At 36.9% G+C, this 15,517-nt stretch overlaps 1 protein-coding gene across 1 annotated transcript in view; it reads left to right on the forward strand.

Annotated features, from left to right (window-relative positions):
• The window catches only part of TPK1 (thiamin pyrophosphokinase 1), a 407,155-nt gene that overhangs the window by 203,117 nt on the left and 188,521 nt on the right, over positions 1 to 15,517 (forward strand). The gene's annotated exons all lie outside the window — the stretch shown is intronic.

Genomic DNA, 15,517 nt, shown 5'->3' on the forward strand with positions numbered 1-15,517 from the left:
ATCTAGATACCAGAAAAAGGATACTAGATTATATTAGGCAATATACTTAGAGTTTTTATACTGTTACTTAGGTTTTTAAGAGTTGAATCCTGTGACATTCTTGCTGAAGAAATCATTCCTTGAAGGCTGTTATTTGATGATTTAAAAAACAACCTTTTTAGCTTGAAAAGTATAAATGTTTCTAGAAGCCTGGTAAATAAAAGGAACAGTCTGCCACAGGACATTTTATACAATGAAGAAGAAAGTGGGAATTGCTTATTTCATGATTATATCTCTGCAGGGAAAAAGACAATGTTCATACCTGTATCCACAAACAGATCTTTTAGATTTCAGTTTACTTTATGGAACTATTCCCCTTCTTAGCAAATCTGAGAACAAGTTAGAGCTCATTTTAGATCTGTATCTTTGGTTATTTGGAGTATCTGTCATTTTGCTCTATGCCTGCTGTGCCCTTAATCTGGCAGGCAGTTTTTAATTACAAAGTTCCAGTCAATTCCATTTAATGAATGATTATGGACTCTTATTATTAAAACTTGAATATATTCAATTCTTCCAAGACTCTGGAAAATATCCCCCCCCAAATATTTTTAAGTGTATATCTTGCATACTGATGAGAAGAAAGGCAATGGCAGCAATGAATAGGGGAAAATAAAGAAGCTAACATGTTAAAACCCAGTAAAACTTTTATCATTGCTTATTTGCCAAAGAAAATCCGTATCAGTATGCCAATATGAAGGTATAGGAAATTATACTTCATGTTTTCAGAGCCAACTTTAAAGATGGTCTTTGATTTTTCTTACCTCGTTTACCTTACTGATAGACAACTATTTTCCCCTCTGAGCATGTCCATTTCTTTTCACACTGTCCATTAGCCACTCAGTCCTCAACTGAAAGAACCACTTCCTATCCCTGATGCACACTCCAAAATTATCTTAACTGTCTCTTTCCTTCTCCTCCAAAGGAAATCATCTTTCCCGTAATGAAACTGATTTTTGTTTGCTATTAAGGAGCAAGTAAATCAGTTCCATTAATTCACAGTAAGAAATCCATGATGAATTATCTCTCCTAAGATTACTTATATTTTTAAAGGATGAACTGTTCATCCTTATATACGACTAATAGGAATACATATTTTTACAACTTTCCTGGAAAGCGCTCTGGCATCAAATATCAAGGAACCTGAAAATGTTCTCATAATTTCCCCAGTAATTTTATTTCCAGAATTCATTTCTAAAAAAATAACCAGCACCAAACATTTATACACAGAGATGTTGATTGTAATTGTATGTTTCAAAGAAAAAGGGTCAACTTATATCATAAATATAATAATAAAGATAATATAATGAGTTGAAGAAGAAGGAAAAGGGGAGGGAGGGATAGATAAGCATTCACTGCCCATTTTCAGGAGGCTGCAAAAATCATGAAGGTTTCTAAGTCTGGATGTAGCACGGTCATGCGGGTCATCATGTCTGCCTAACAGCTAACGGATGCTCAGGTATTTAAAACTCGAGAATAATAACTAAATAAATGTTCCTGTAAATTATAAAGGTATTTTTCTGCTTAGTCGTGCCCAAATAACAAAAGTTTAATTAAGCAGGGTACTACGCAAAGTACAAAGCATGATAGGTTCAGATCCCACATGGTGTTCCTATCAGTTTTGTGACCTTGCGCAAGTTATTTAATCTCTGGGAACTATGGTCTGTATATTTTAAAATATGATAATTACACTTGCCTTGTAAGGTTATTATGGGGATTCAGAAATATAATTCATATAAAGTGATTCATATCTCATATAATACTAAATGTACTCAAATGTTCTTATTAATGTCACTCATTTAGTGAGGGAGACAGTTGTCAATAGATTACATTCTTTAAGATTGGATACTTTAAAGGTTATCTTATTTATCAGAGAATTAGACTCTGTTTTGTTGGAGAATTTTAGCTCATTGAAAATCTTAGAGTTTATTAACTATATATACATTGTATTTATTTATACTAGGTAAGGTCCTGTATGCGAGTCACTGGAAATACATTTTCAAAAGTGATATGCATGATACCTAGGAGGAAATAGCACTTATAAGTTCCTAACCTTATAAACTCAGTCCATAAACTTACAGTAGATGTCTCAGAGCCCCAGAAAATCTTGCCAGGATAATTTGCACAAGTGTTTTCTGTCCTGGGTAAATGGATGGGCACTAAATGATGACTTGACCTAAAATGAAAAAGGTAATAGCAAACTTGGGAATGTTTTCACCGGACTTAACTCCTCGCCTCTTGTTCTACGAAGCCAAGTCTCTCTGGATATAGTCGATGAAATAACAATTAATATGTTATTACAATTTTTTTCAAAGGATCTGTTTTCTTTCCCATTAAGGAATTTTAGAGGAGTCAGCATAGTATAACCTGATAGGTTTTATGTGTGTAAAATGTATAAACTCATTAACCTATATTAGTTAAATTATTGGCAGACAGTAAATTAAGTAATTGAGAATGACAGTCTAATGGCTTTTGCATTGGACTTTTGAAATTAGGTTGATTATTGACACTCATTGCCTTGTAATAATTTCTTTCAGTTGTCAGTAAAGTAAAAAATAGTTTTGCAAATATTGACACAAACTTCTTTGGAGAATATTAATATTTTGCTCGGCCGGGCGCGGTGGCTCAAGCCTGTAATCCCAGCACTTTGGGAGGCCGAGACGGGCGGATCACGAGGTCAGGAGATCGAGACCATCCTGGCTAACATGGTGAAACCCCGTCTCTACTAAAAAAATACAAAAACTAGCCGAGCGAGGTGGTGGGTGCCTGTAGTCCCAGCTACTCGGGAGGCTGAGGCAGGAGAATGGCGTGAACCCGGGAGGCGGAGCTTGCAGTGAGCTGAGATCTGGCCACTGCACTCCAGCCTGGGCAACAGAGCGGGACTCCGTCTCAAAAAAAAAAAAAAAAAAAAAAAAAAATTTTGCTCACTGTAGTAAACTTTGATGTGAGGTGGTCTGCCTGTAACATCTGCTGTTTCTAAAGATTCTTCCCAGGTTCTGAGGTGAGCATTTGATAAGTATTCATCACTGTGCATCATTTCACTTAATCCTAACAGCAATTCTGTTTTTTTAATTTTTTTATTTTTTTTAATTATTATACTTTAAGTTCTAGGGTACATGTCCACAATGTGCAGGTTTGTTACATATGTATACTTGTGCCATGTTGGTGTGCTGCACCCATCAACTCGTCAGCACGCATCAACTCGTCATTTACATCAGGTATAACTCCCAATGCAATCCCTCCCCCCTCCCCCCTCCCCCCTCCCCTAATAGGCCCCGGTGTGTGATGTTCCCCTTCCGAGTCCAAGTGTTCTCATTGTTCAGTTCCCACCTATGATTGAGAACATGCAGTGTTTGGTTTTCTGTTCTTGCGATAGTTTCCTGAGAATGATGGTTTCCAGCTGCATCCATGTCCCTACAAAGGACACAAACTCATCCCTTTTTATGGCTGCATAGTATTCCATGGTGTATATGTGCCACATTTTCTTAATCCAGTCTGTCACTGATGGACATTTGGGTTGATTCCAAGTCTTTGCTATTGTGAATAGTGCCGCAATGAACATACGTGTGCATGTATCTTTATAGCAGCATGATTTATAATCCTTTGGGTATATACCCAGTAATGGGATGGCTGGGTAATATGGTATTTCTAGTTCTAGATCCTTGAGGAATCGCCATACATGTTTTCCATAATGGTTGAACTAGTGTACAATCCCACCAACAGTGTAAAAGTGTTCCTATTTCTCCACATCCTCTCCAGCACGTGTTGTTTCCTGACTTTTTAATGATTGCCATTCAAACTGGTGTGAGATGGTATCTCATTGTGGTTTTGATTTGCATTTCTCTGATGGCCAGTGATGATGAGCATTTTTTCATGTGTCTGTTGGCTGTATGGATGTCTTCTTTTGAGGAATGTCTGTTCATATCCTTTGCCCACTTTTTGATGGGGTTGTTTGTTTTTTTCTCGTATATTTGTTTGAGTTCTTTGTAGGTTCTGGATATTAGCCCTTTGTCAGATGAGTAGATTGCAAAAATTTTCGCCCGTTCTGTAGGTTGCCTGTTCACTCTGATGGTAGTTTCTTTTGCTGTGCAGAAGCTCTTTAGTTTAATTAGATCCCAATTGTCAATTTTGGCTTTTGTTGCCGTTGCTTTTGGTGTTTTAGACATGAAGTCCTCGCCCATGCCTATGTCGTGAATGGTATTACCTAGGTTTTCTTCTAGGGTTTTTATGGTATTAGGTCTAACATTTAAGTCTCTAATCCATCTTGAATTAATTTTCATATACGGAGTAAGGAAAGGATCCAGTTTCAGCTTTCTACTTATGGCTAGCCAATTTTCCCAGCACCATTTATTAAATAGGGAATCCTTTCCCCATTTCTTGTTTTTCTCAGGTTTGTCAAAGATCAGATGGCTGGACATGTTAACAGCAGATCTCTCGGCAGAAACTCGACAAGCCAGAAGAGAGTGGGGGCCAATATTCAACATTCTTAAAGAAAAGAATTTTCCACCGAGAATTTCATATCCAGCCAAACTGAGGTTCATCAGTAAAGGAGAAATAAAATCCTTTACAGACAAGCAAATGCTTAGAGATTTTGTCACCACCAGGCCTACCCTACAAGAGATCCTGAAGGAAGCACTAAATATGGAAAGGAACAACTGGTACCAGTCATTGCAAAAACATGCCAAAATGTAAAGACCATTGATGCTAGGAAGAAACTGCATCAACTAACGAGCAAAATAGACAGCTAATATCACAATGACAGGATCAAGTTCACACATAACAATATTAACCTTAAATGTAAATGGACTAAATGGTCCAATTAAAAGACATAGACTGGCAAATTGGATAAAGAGTCATGATCCATCAGTTTGCTGTATTCAGGAGACCCATCTCACATGCAGAGACACACATAGGCTCAAAATAAAGGGATGGAGGAAGATCTACCAAGCAAATGGAGAACAAAAAAAAGCAGGGGTTGCAATCCTAGTCTCTGATAAAACAGACTTTAAACCATCCAAGATCAAAAGAGACAAAGAAGGCCATTACATAATGGTAAAGGGATCAATTCAACAGGAAGAGCTAACTATCCTAAATATATGTGCATCCAATACAGGAGCACCCAGATTCATAAAGCAAGTCCTTAGAGACGTACAAAGAGACTTAGACTCCCATACAATAATAATGGGAGACTTCAACACCCCACTGTCAACATTAGACAGATCAACGAGACAGAAAGTTAACAAGGATATCCAGGAATTGAACTCAGCTCTGAAGCAAGCGGACGTAATTGACATCTACAGAAGTCTCCACCCCAAATCAACAGAATATACATTCTTCTCAGCACCACATCACACTTATTCCAAAATTGACCACATAATTGGAAGTAAAGCACTCCTTAGCAAATGTACAAGAACAGAAATGATAACAAACTGTCTTTCAGACCACAGTGCAATCAAACTAGAACTCAGGACTAAGAAACTCAATCAAAACCGCTCAACTACATGGAAACTGAACAACCTGCTCCTGAATGACTACTGCGTACATAACAAAATGTAGGTAGAAATAAAGATGTTCTTTGAAACGAATGAGAACAAAGATACAACATACAAGAATCTCTGGGACACATTTAAAGCAGTGTGTAGAGGGAAATTTATAGCACTAAATGCCCACAAGAGAAAGCTGGAAAGATCTAAAATTGACACTCTAACATCACAATTAAAAGAATTAGAGAAGCAACAGCAAACACATTCAAAAGCTAGCAGAAGGCAAGAAATAACTAAGATCAGAGCAGAACTGAAGGAGATAGAGACACAAAAAACCCTCCCAAATATCAATGAATCCAGGAGCTGGTTTTTTGGAAAGATCAACAAAATTGATAGACCTGCCAGCAAGACTAATAAAGAAGAAAAGAGAGAAGAATCAAATAGACGCAATAAAAAATGATAAAGGGGATACCACCACCGACCCCACAGAAATAAAATACTATAAACACCTCTATGCAAATAAACTAGAAAATCTAGAAGAAATGGATAATTTCCTGGACACTTACACTCTCCCAAGACTAAACCAGGAAGAAGTTGAATCCCTGATTAGACCAATAGCAGGCTCTGAAATTGAGGCAATAATTAATAGCCTACCAACCAAAAAAAGTCCAAGACCAGATGGATTCACAGCTGAATTCTACCAGAGGTACAAGGAGGAGCTGGTACCTTTCCTTCTGAAACTATTCCAATCAATAGAAAAAGAGGGAATCCTCCCGAACTCATTTTATGAGGCCAACATCATCCTGATACCAAAGCCTGGCAGAGACACAACAAAAAAAGAGAATTTTAGACCAATATCCCTGATGAACATTGATGCAAAAATCCTTAATAAAATACTGGCAAACCGAATCCAGCAGCACATCAAAAATCTTATCCACCATGATCAAGTGGGCTTCATCCCTGGGTTGCAAGGCCGGTTCCACATATGCAAATCAATAAATGTAATCCAGCATATAAACAGAACCAAAGACAAAAACCACATGATTGTCTCAATAGATGAGGAAAAGGCCTTTGACAAAATTCAACAGCCCTTCATGCTAAAAACGCTCAATAAATTTTGTATTGATGGAACGTATCTCAAAATAATAAGAGCTATTTATGACAAACCCACAGCTAATATCATACTGAATGGGCAAAAACTGGAAGCATTCCTTTTGAAAACGGGCACAAGACAGGATGCCCTCTCTCACTACTCCTATTCAACATAGTGTTGGAAGTTCTGGCTAGGGCAATCAGGCAAGAGAAAGAAATCAAGGGTATTCAGTTAGGAAAAGAAGAAGTCAAATTGTCCCTGTTTGCAGATGACATGATTGTATATTTAGAAAACCCCACTGTCTCAGCCCAAAATCTCCTTAAGCTGATTAGCAACTTCAGCAAAGTCTCAGGATACATAATTAATGTACAAAAATCACAAGCATTCTTATACACCAGTAACAGACAAGCAGAGAGCCAAATCAGAAATGAACTTCCATTCACAATTGCTTCAAAGAGAATAAAATACCTAGGAATCCAACTTACAAGGGATGTAAAGGACCTCTTCAAGGAGAGCTACAAACCACTGCTCAGTGAAATAGAAGAGGATACAAACAAATGGAAGAACATACCATGCTCATGGATAGGAAGAATCAATATCATGAAAATGGCCATACTGCCCAAGGTAATTTATAGATTCAATGCCATCCCCATCAAGCTACCATGAGTTTCTTCACAGAATTGGAAAAAACTGCTTTAACGTTCATATGGAACCAAACGAGAACTCGCATTGCCAAGACAATCCTAAGTCAAAAGAACAAAGCTGGAGGCATCGCGCTACCTGACTTCAAACTATACTACAAGGCTACAGTAACCAAAACAGCATGGTACTTGTACCAAAACAGACATATAGACCAATGGAACAGAACAGAGTCCTCAGAAATAATACCACACATCTACAGCCATCTGATCTTTGACAATTCTGGTTTTTATATTACTTCTATTACAGATGGAGCTATGAAGTTCAGAGGGATTTTTTTTTTTCAATCTAAGCCTTTTTCCTCGTATTAAATTTCTTATGATATACAGCATTTAGTTGCTTATGGACAATATCTAATCGTAGGCCTAGAAGAAGGGTTGGTTGGTAAACTATTAATACAACTCGCAGGCCAAATATGGCTTGATAACTGTTTTTGTAGTTTTGGCAGGCTAAGAATGGTTTTACATTTTTAAATAGTTGAAAAAAATCAAATGAAAATTTTACAACACATGAAAATTGTAAGCAAGTTAAATTTCAGTTTTATTAGAACACAGCCATTTCCATTCATTCATTTATTAGAGTCTTTCATGCTACACAGGTAGAGTTGAGTAGTTTGGACAGAGACCCTATGGCCTGCAGAGTTGAAAAAATCACTATCTGACCCTTTATAGGAAAAGTTTGCTAATCCTTGCCTAGAGGGATAATTTATCTCATCTGCTATGCCTTTATAAATGACTTATTCATTATTGAGTGCTTACCACTTGCTACACACCATGTTGGGCTTTTGTCCTGGGAACAGTAAATAAAGGAGTACAGTGGGTAGCTGCAAGGAGCTTACAGCTTAAAACTTATGTTTCAATTAATATTTTAATAGTCATAGGGTAGATTGATAATTCTGTATGATAAAATTATTTGGTTATTCTAATAAGATGTGTTAGTACTCATAAGGTAGACTTTAATATTCATATAGACCTAAGTAATTAATGTACCAATAAAATATTAAGTTAATCCAATAGTAAAATTACTTGGTTAAAATAAATATTCACCATAAACTGTACTGTTTGAACCCTCTTTCTTTTTAAAAAATGCATACATATACCACACTGAACATAAACCTATCCCTTAGATGATTCGTGGTTTTATTGTGATGAGGACCATATATTACAAGCATATATTTTATGTTTGCTATAGCTCTAGATGTTGGCAGTATGGGGAATTGAGCTGAACCCTGATCATTCCAGGGCATATTCCAAAAACTGTTTGTTGTTAATTTTTTGCTAAGTTCCTAATAGCAGCTTTTTCTTTTTTTTTTAAATAAGTTAAAACTTATTCAAACATATTCTGAATTTTTTCTGTAGTACTTTATACTACTGCATTTGTTAACCTCAATGTGCATGTATATTTCAATTTTCCTTACTGGGTGTTAGTTTTGTTAACATTAATGTATTTTAAACTTTACTTAATTGAATATGAAATGCTAATTTTTGTTATTTTAAGAATCTGCATTAGTTGTGTCCAAATAGAAAAGAGTTACTTAATTTCCTCAAAGCAGCATTAGTATATATTGAGTAAAAAATAAGTATTTCTTCTCCGTGTGAGACTCATTTTCTGGTTTCTATATGTTTATATTTATGAGAAAAATACCATTATTTTTATGAGGAGAGAAATGGTTTTAATTGAACCACCATTTGTCTAACCACTAAACGTCTATTGACTTACTGATATGTGCCCATACTCTCCTAGTGACTGAGAGTGCAGACGTCCGTTTCCCTGTATTCACGGAGTGTTGCATTTACTCTTTGTGCCTGAAGATCCTGTTTTCCCCAAATAATAGACAAGATTTGCCAGACAAGAATTTTTGCTTGTGTGTGTGTGAGCTTGAGTTGTACCACTTTAATTTGTTCCATGAGTATCGCTTTGTAAAATACTACTTCTCTTTTAGTAAGTTTTTTGCCTCTTTCTGTTCTTCAGTCCCCTCAAACCTGATGGATGATCATGTGGACAATGAGGATTAAATTACCTTATTTGTAACTTTCTGCACCTTTAATATTTGCTTTCGAATTTTGTGTTTGGAGACCTTAGGGCATTCATCATTTTAATGCGAACTTGTGATATTTCCTTTATCATTGTGAATTATTTCAGTTTATTCTTATTGAACTTGGTATTCAGCTTGTTATTTTATCTTTTCAATTCAATTTTTATTATTTTTGTTATTACAGCCAAGTATAATGGAAGATATCTTTGTAATGTATTGTTTATTAAAACTTTTTGGCAGGTCTCTAGTTTCATATTTAAGTCAAATGAAAGTTTAAGGAAAATTTACATGTGGAAGAAAATTTCTTTTTGTATAACCAGTTTGTTCCTAAATTCTGTCTTTTCCACAATGTATATATGTGTGTGCACATACACGTGTGTATTTGTATAAAATTTGCAATTTTGGTCCCTATTTTACTTAATGTGCAGTTGTTTCTGGCTAATTTTCAATTATGTCTTAGGACCTTTTAGGTAATACCAAGGATAAAACACTTGCTAAGGTATTAATTCTCTGTGTTTTATGGTAAAATTACATATGTCATTATAAACTCTTATCTTGTGCTGAAATGGCTGAAGAAGGTAGAACACTATTTTAATGACAATACTTGATTAGCACAAATTCATTACCCAACCTGATAATGAGTTTGCTAATACCAGGCCAACATATCATGTCTTTAGGGACCACAGCTTTCCCAATCTGGAGATCTATACGCTTTTCAATGTTTACCTTCCTTTGGCCTTCCAATGTACATAGTCTTTAAATTTTTGGATATTAAATTCTTAGATACTGACCTGGGCATGATAGGCAAGAACTTAAATATTTAATCCACCTAGTATTCATTTTCATGTCTAAATGCAGATGAAACATTGAAATGGGCCGGGTGTGGTGGTTCACGCCTGTAATTCCAGCACTTTGGGAGGCCAACGTGGGCAGATCATGAGGTCAAGAGATTGGAACCGTCCTGGCCAAAATGGTGAAAACCCGTCTCTACTAAAAATACAAAAATTAACTGGGCATGGTGGCATGCACCTGTAGACCCAGCTACTCAGGAGGTGAGGCAGGAGAATTACTTGAACCTGGGAGGTGGAGGTTGCAGTTAGCCAAGATCATGCCATTGCACTGTAGCCTGGGTGACAGAGCCAGACTCTGTCTCAAACTCAATCAATCAATCAATCAATCATTGAAATGAAAAAAGAAGTCATTTGTTAGGTGTCTTCTGTTTCAGCCATACCACATAAATGAATATTTTCTTCATCTGTGGGAAGGCTGGTGTTAAGAACTGCTTATATTGCAAGCAATGAAAACAAATAGCTTTAACAGCACAAAATAAAATAAATATTTATTCATATAACCAAAAAGGATACAGGAGGATTCAGCTTCAGTGAGGCTTCATGGGCTGCCACAACAGCCCCCAGGTACTGTTTCTTGTTTCTTAACTCTTTGACCTGCACTGCCAGCTTCATTCTCAGGTGCCACATTGTGGATCTCTGGCTCTAGGCTGTCCTCTTGTGTTGTAGACTGGCTACCATCTCAACATGTCTTTTTACTGAAGAGCAGAAGTCTCTTGCAGGGTTGATGCACACACCCCAGCAATTCTTGCGCTCTCTTTGGCCCGAATTGTGGCAGGTACTCATCTCCAAACAATTTGCAGTGGATAAGGGGATAAATTATGTTGATCATCTTTACCAGTCCTGATACCTCCAGAACTGAGTATCTGATTGTATACCTGAGAGAAGGTAAATAAATATTCAAAGAAAAGTCAGGTGCCTAGTATCTAATAAAGAGAAGGAATGCATGCTGGGGATGTAGTGTCTTTTTTTTTTACTATATAGGAGTCCCCTTTTTTCACAGGGGATATGTTCCAAGATCCCTAGTGGGTACCTGGAACCACAGATAGTACTGAACTCTATATACACTGTTTTCCTATGCATACATACCTTTGATAAAGTTTAATTTGTAAATTAGTAAGAGTTCAGCAGTAATAACTAGTAACACAATATAACATTGATAAGAATAGACTGAAAGAAAAGTTATGTAAATGTGATCATTCTCTCCCAGAATATCTGATTGTATTATAGCCACCTATTTTTGGACAGCTGTTGATTGTGGGTAACTGAAACCGTGGAGCTCAAAACTATGGAAAAGTGGGGACTACTGTACTTGTTCTGGTGAAGTCTTCATGCTAAGAACTTAAAGAAAATGGAAGAAATACAAAGGACACTATCTTCATATCACCATGACAATCTGTTGCAAGCTTCCATTTTAGCCGGGACTACATGTTTTGTCTGTATGTTTTTAGCATTGATGTCAGAAAGGCTTGCAGTTGGGTGTATTTGTGAGGTGAGGGAGGGAACTGATCCATTCCAGTCGTCCCACTTTAACACACAGAGGAATGAAAAATGCCAATCAAATAATATGACAGGTATTCATATGTCACCTATTTGAGTTTAGCCTCAAAATACTTTATTAGCATTTATCTATTACAAGAATGTCACACTGAACAGCTTGTTTAATTATTTTTAATTGGGAAATGTCCTCTATTGATTAATTTAGGCTACCAAGAGATTGAGGTGCCAGTTCGGCTGAAAAGCATAGACTATATCTGATACGGTTTGACTGTGTTCCCACCCAAAATCTCATCTTGAATTGTAATCCCCGTAATCCTTATAATCTGCACATGTCAATAGAGAAACCAGCTAGAGGTAACTGAATCCTGGGGGTGGTTTCCTTCATGATGTTCTCGTAATAGTGAGTTCTCATGAGATCTGATGGTTTAATAAGTGTGCGCCAGTTCCTCCTGCATTTGTTTTCCTTCCTGCCACCCTGTGAAGAAGGTGCCTTGCTTCCCCTTTGCCTTCTGCCATGATTGTAAGTTTCCTGTGGCCTCCCCAGCCATGCTGAACTGTGAGTCAATTATGCCTCTTTCCTTTATAAATTATCCAGGCTCAGGCAGTTCTTTATAGCAGTGTGAAAGTGGACTAATATATTTGCAGCTTTATAATTTTAGGAAATAACAAAATGTTCCTTTTGTCATTATCAATAGTATTTTCTCACCAAGGTACAATATGTAGAATGTGTACTGTTATTCAGACATATGGCATGAGACATCTGCATTATAGCAAATATTCATTCATTCGTTTGTTGAGTAAATATTTACTGAGTGCTTACTGTGTGCTATTTGAGGTACTCAGGATAAAACAGAAAACAAAACTGAGGATTAGCCCTTCCTTCTGGTATAAAGAGACAATAAATAATATGTGATATGTTAGAAAGTGTTACTTCTTTTGGAGAAAACAGAAAATTCTTAGTAGGGTAAGGGCAGTCGGGACAGCCCAGATCAGGCTTGCTAGGGTCGGGCAGAGGGAAGTGCATGAAGTCACAGTTTTAAGTAGGGTAGTCAGAGTGTGCCGCATTAAGAAAGTGAAATTTTAACAAAGATTAGATGAAGGAAAGAAGTTATGAAAACCTTTTATACCCATGTCTTATTTAAGTTCAACAGCTACTTTTTGATACGAATTGTATCCTCTCTATAGTTCACATAAGAATCATAAGAGGCTGGGGCAATATAAAATTAGGGTGAGTTAGAAATTTTCTGGTTTGTGCATTTTGTAAACAATCAAATTGTAGAAAATGACGGTTCTTTGTGTGTGGTTGATAAATACGTATAAGTGAAATCTTCAGTTTCTGTCAAGGATATATGGCATATTTAAGTGTGCTCCTGGACAGTTTGAGGGTTCGGAATTTCTGTTTTGACTTTGTATTTGCACAGCAAGCACATACAGCATGTACATAGCAACATACACTTAATGTACTTTTTCTTGTGCTCTAGTGGTGGTGGTCAGAGAGACTAGGAGTGGAGAAGCCCCAGCCACCTCTTGCCATTGTTGTTTCTTTGAGAGATGATTCTATTTAGTCAACAGCTAATGTGTTCTTCCTATACCTTTCTTTCCTAATTATTTTTGCCTTTGTTTTAATTTATATTTTTTCATTTACTTATTAGCTCATTGATTTAACAGATGTTAGATAACTAATACTTGTCTTTAGTGATTGTCATCATTGAAGTCATATTTTACATTTATTTAATATCTTTATATCTCATAGCATATAGATTTGCATATATGCTCTGCTGTATGTGTATATATAAAATTTTATGTGAATGATCTAGTGTAGAACCTTCAGGAAATATTTATAATTATTACTGCCATTTTTCTAAGTAAGTTATTACTTCTCATGAGTTCCAGTCTCACACCATGGTTTCACAGCATAATTTATCTATTTTCTGAATCTTCATTACTTGCAGGATACCATGTAAGAAAACAGTGTTTCTTTCCCTGCTTCTGTGTATGATTATTTCTCATATGCATGTAGCAGCTTTGAGAATAATGGCTTTGTTGATGAAACTAGAACCAATGGTATTTGAATTGTTTAAAAACTGCAGGAAAATCATTGTAAGTTCTTTGTCATTTTGACATAAATCATCTTGAGGAATTATTTTCTTATTGCGAAAATCACACTCTAATATTTGAAAACATTTATAATGCTTAATGCTTTATGGCATTTTCTTAATAAAATATCTTGCTTTTGCAAACTGTTACTTTTTGATATATGTTCATTTAGTTTGGTTTTGGTTGAGAATATGCCTTGTCTTGTACTGATATTCAGATGCCCGGCACTGGAGAGACTGCTAATGTTTTGGTAAAGGACTCTGTTCCCACCTGTCCTAGTCAGTGTCGGGCTGAGATGTGAACGCAGCTGGGGAACACATGCTTATCTCCTCTGTGAGTGTCTACTGAAGCTGAGAGGGCTAGTTTATATGTTACTGGGTGTAAATCTGGATCCTAAATATCTCAGGATCAATGGAATGGAGATAAGAAAATGAAACAGAGTTTTCTAACTTAAAAGAAATGTATGACCTTTTCTATATGATCTCAAGAAGGTACAACTAAGATCAGTTACAAGACAATAAAGGGAGATATACTTGATACAATAATATTATGAAATTTTAATAGAATTATTGAGATATGCAGTGGGCTAGTTAGAAATTTCCTGTCACTATAAATTTTACCAACTTAGTGTGAGGGATAAAGAAGGGACTCAGTTTGATCATAAACCAGATGTTTAATGTATGCTTACTGTGTATTATTCATTGTTCTAGGTAGTGGGCCCCACTCCTTAGTATTAAGCACTAAATGACTTTAGAAATAGTATGAAATTATATTAGTCCATTCTCATGCTGATATGAAGAAATACCGGAGACTGGGATAAAGGAAAGAGGTTTAATTGACTCACAGTTCCACATTGCTGGGGAGGACTCAGAAAACTTACAGTCATGGCAGAAGGCCAAGGAGAAGCAAACACCTTCTAAACAGGGTGGTATGATAGAGTGAATGCAAGCAGGGGAAATGCGCGATGCTTATAAAACCATCAGATCTTATGAGACTCACTCGCTGTCACAAGAACAGCATGGGGGAGACTGCCACCATGATTCAATTACTTCCCACCAGGACCTTCCCACGACTTGTGGGGATTATGAGGATTACAATTCAAGATGTCTTTGGGTGGTGACACAACCAAACCATATCATGCTGGCCCCAGCCCCTCCCATATCTCATGTCCTCACATTTCAAAACACAATCACTCCTTCCCAAGAGTCCCCCCAAAGTCTCAACTCATTCCAGCATGAGCTCAAAAGTCCAAGTCCAAATCTGAGATAAGGCAAATCTCTTCTGCTTATGAACCTGTAAAATCAAGAGCAAGTTAGTTACTTCCTAGGTACAATGGAGGTACAGGCATTGAGTAAATACACACATTCCAAATAGGAGAAATTGGCCAAAAAAAGGTGGGCTACAGGTCCCATGCAAGTCCAAAATCCAATAAGGCAGTCATTAAACTTTAAAGTTCCAAATGATCTCCTTTGACTCCATGTCTCATGTCCAGGTCATGCTGATGCAAGAGGTGGGCTCTCACGACCTTGGGCAGCTCCACCCCTGTGGCTTTGCAGGGTACAAACCAGCCTCACTCTTTCCTGCTTTCATGAGCTGGCATTGAGTGCCTGCAGCTTTTCCAGGTGGAAGTGCAAGATGTTGCTGGATCTACCATTCTGGGATCTAGAGAATGGTGGCCCTCCTCTCATGGCTCCACTAGGCAGTGCCCCAGTCAGGACTCTGTGTG

Source organism: Rhinopithecus roxellana, chromosome 6 (genome assembly GCF_007565055.1).
Source record: "Rhinopithecus roxellana isolate Shanxi Qingling chromosome 6, ASM756505v1, whole genome shotgun sequence".
Taxonomy (NCBI): domain Eukaryota; kingdom Metazoa; phylum Chordata; class Mammalia; order Primates; family Cercopithecidae; genus Rhinopithecus; species Rhinopithecus roxellana.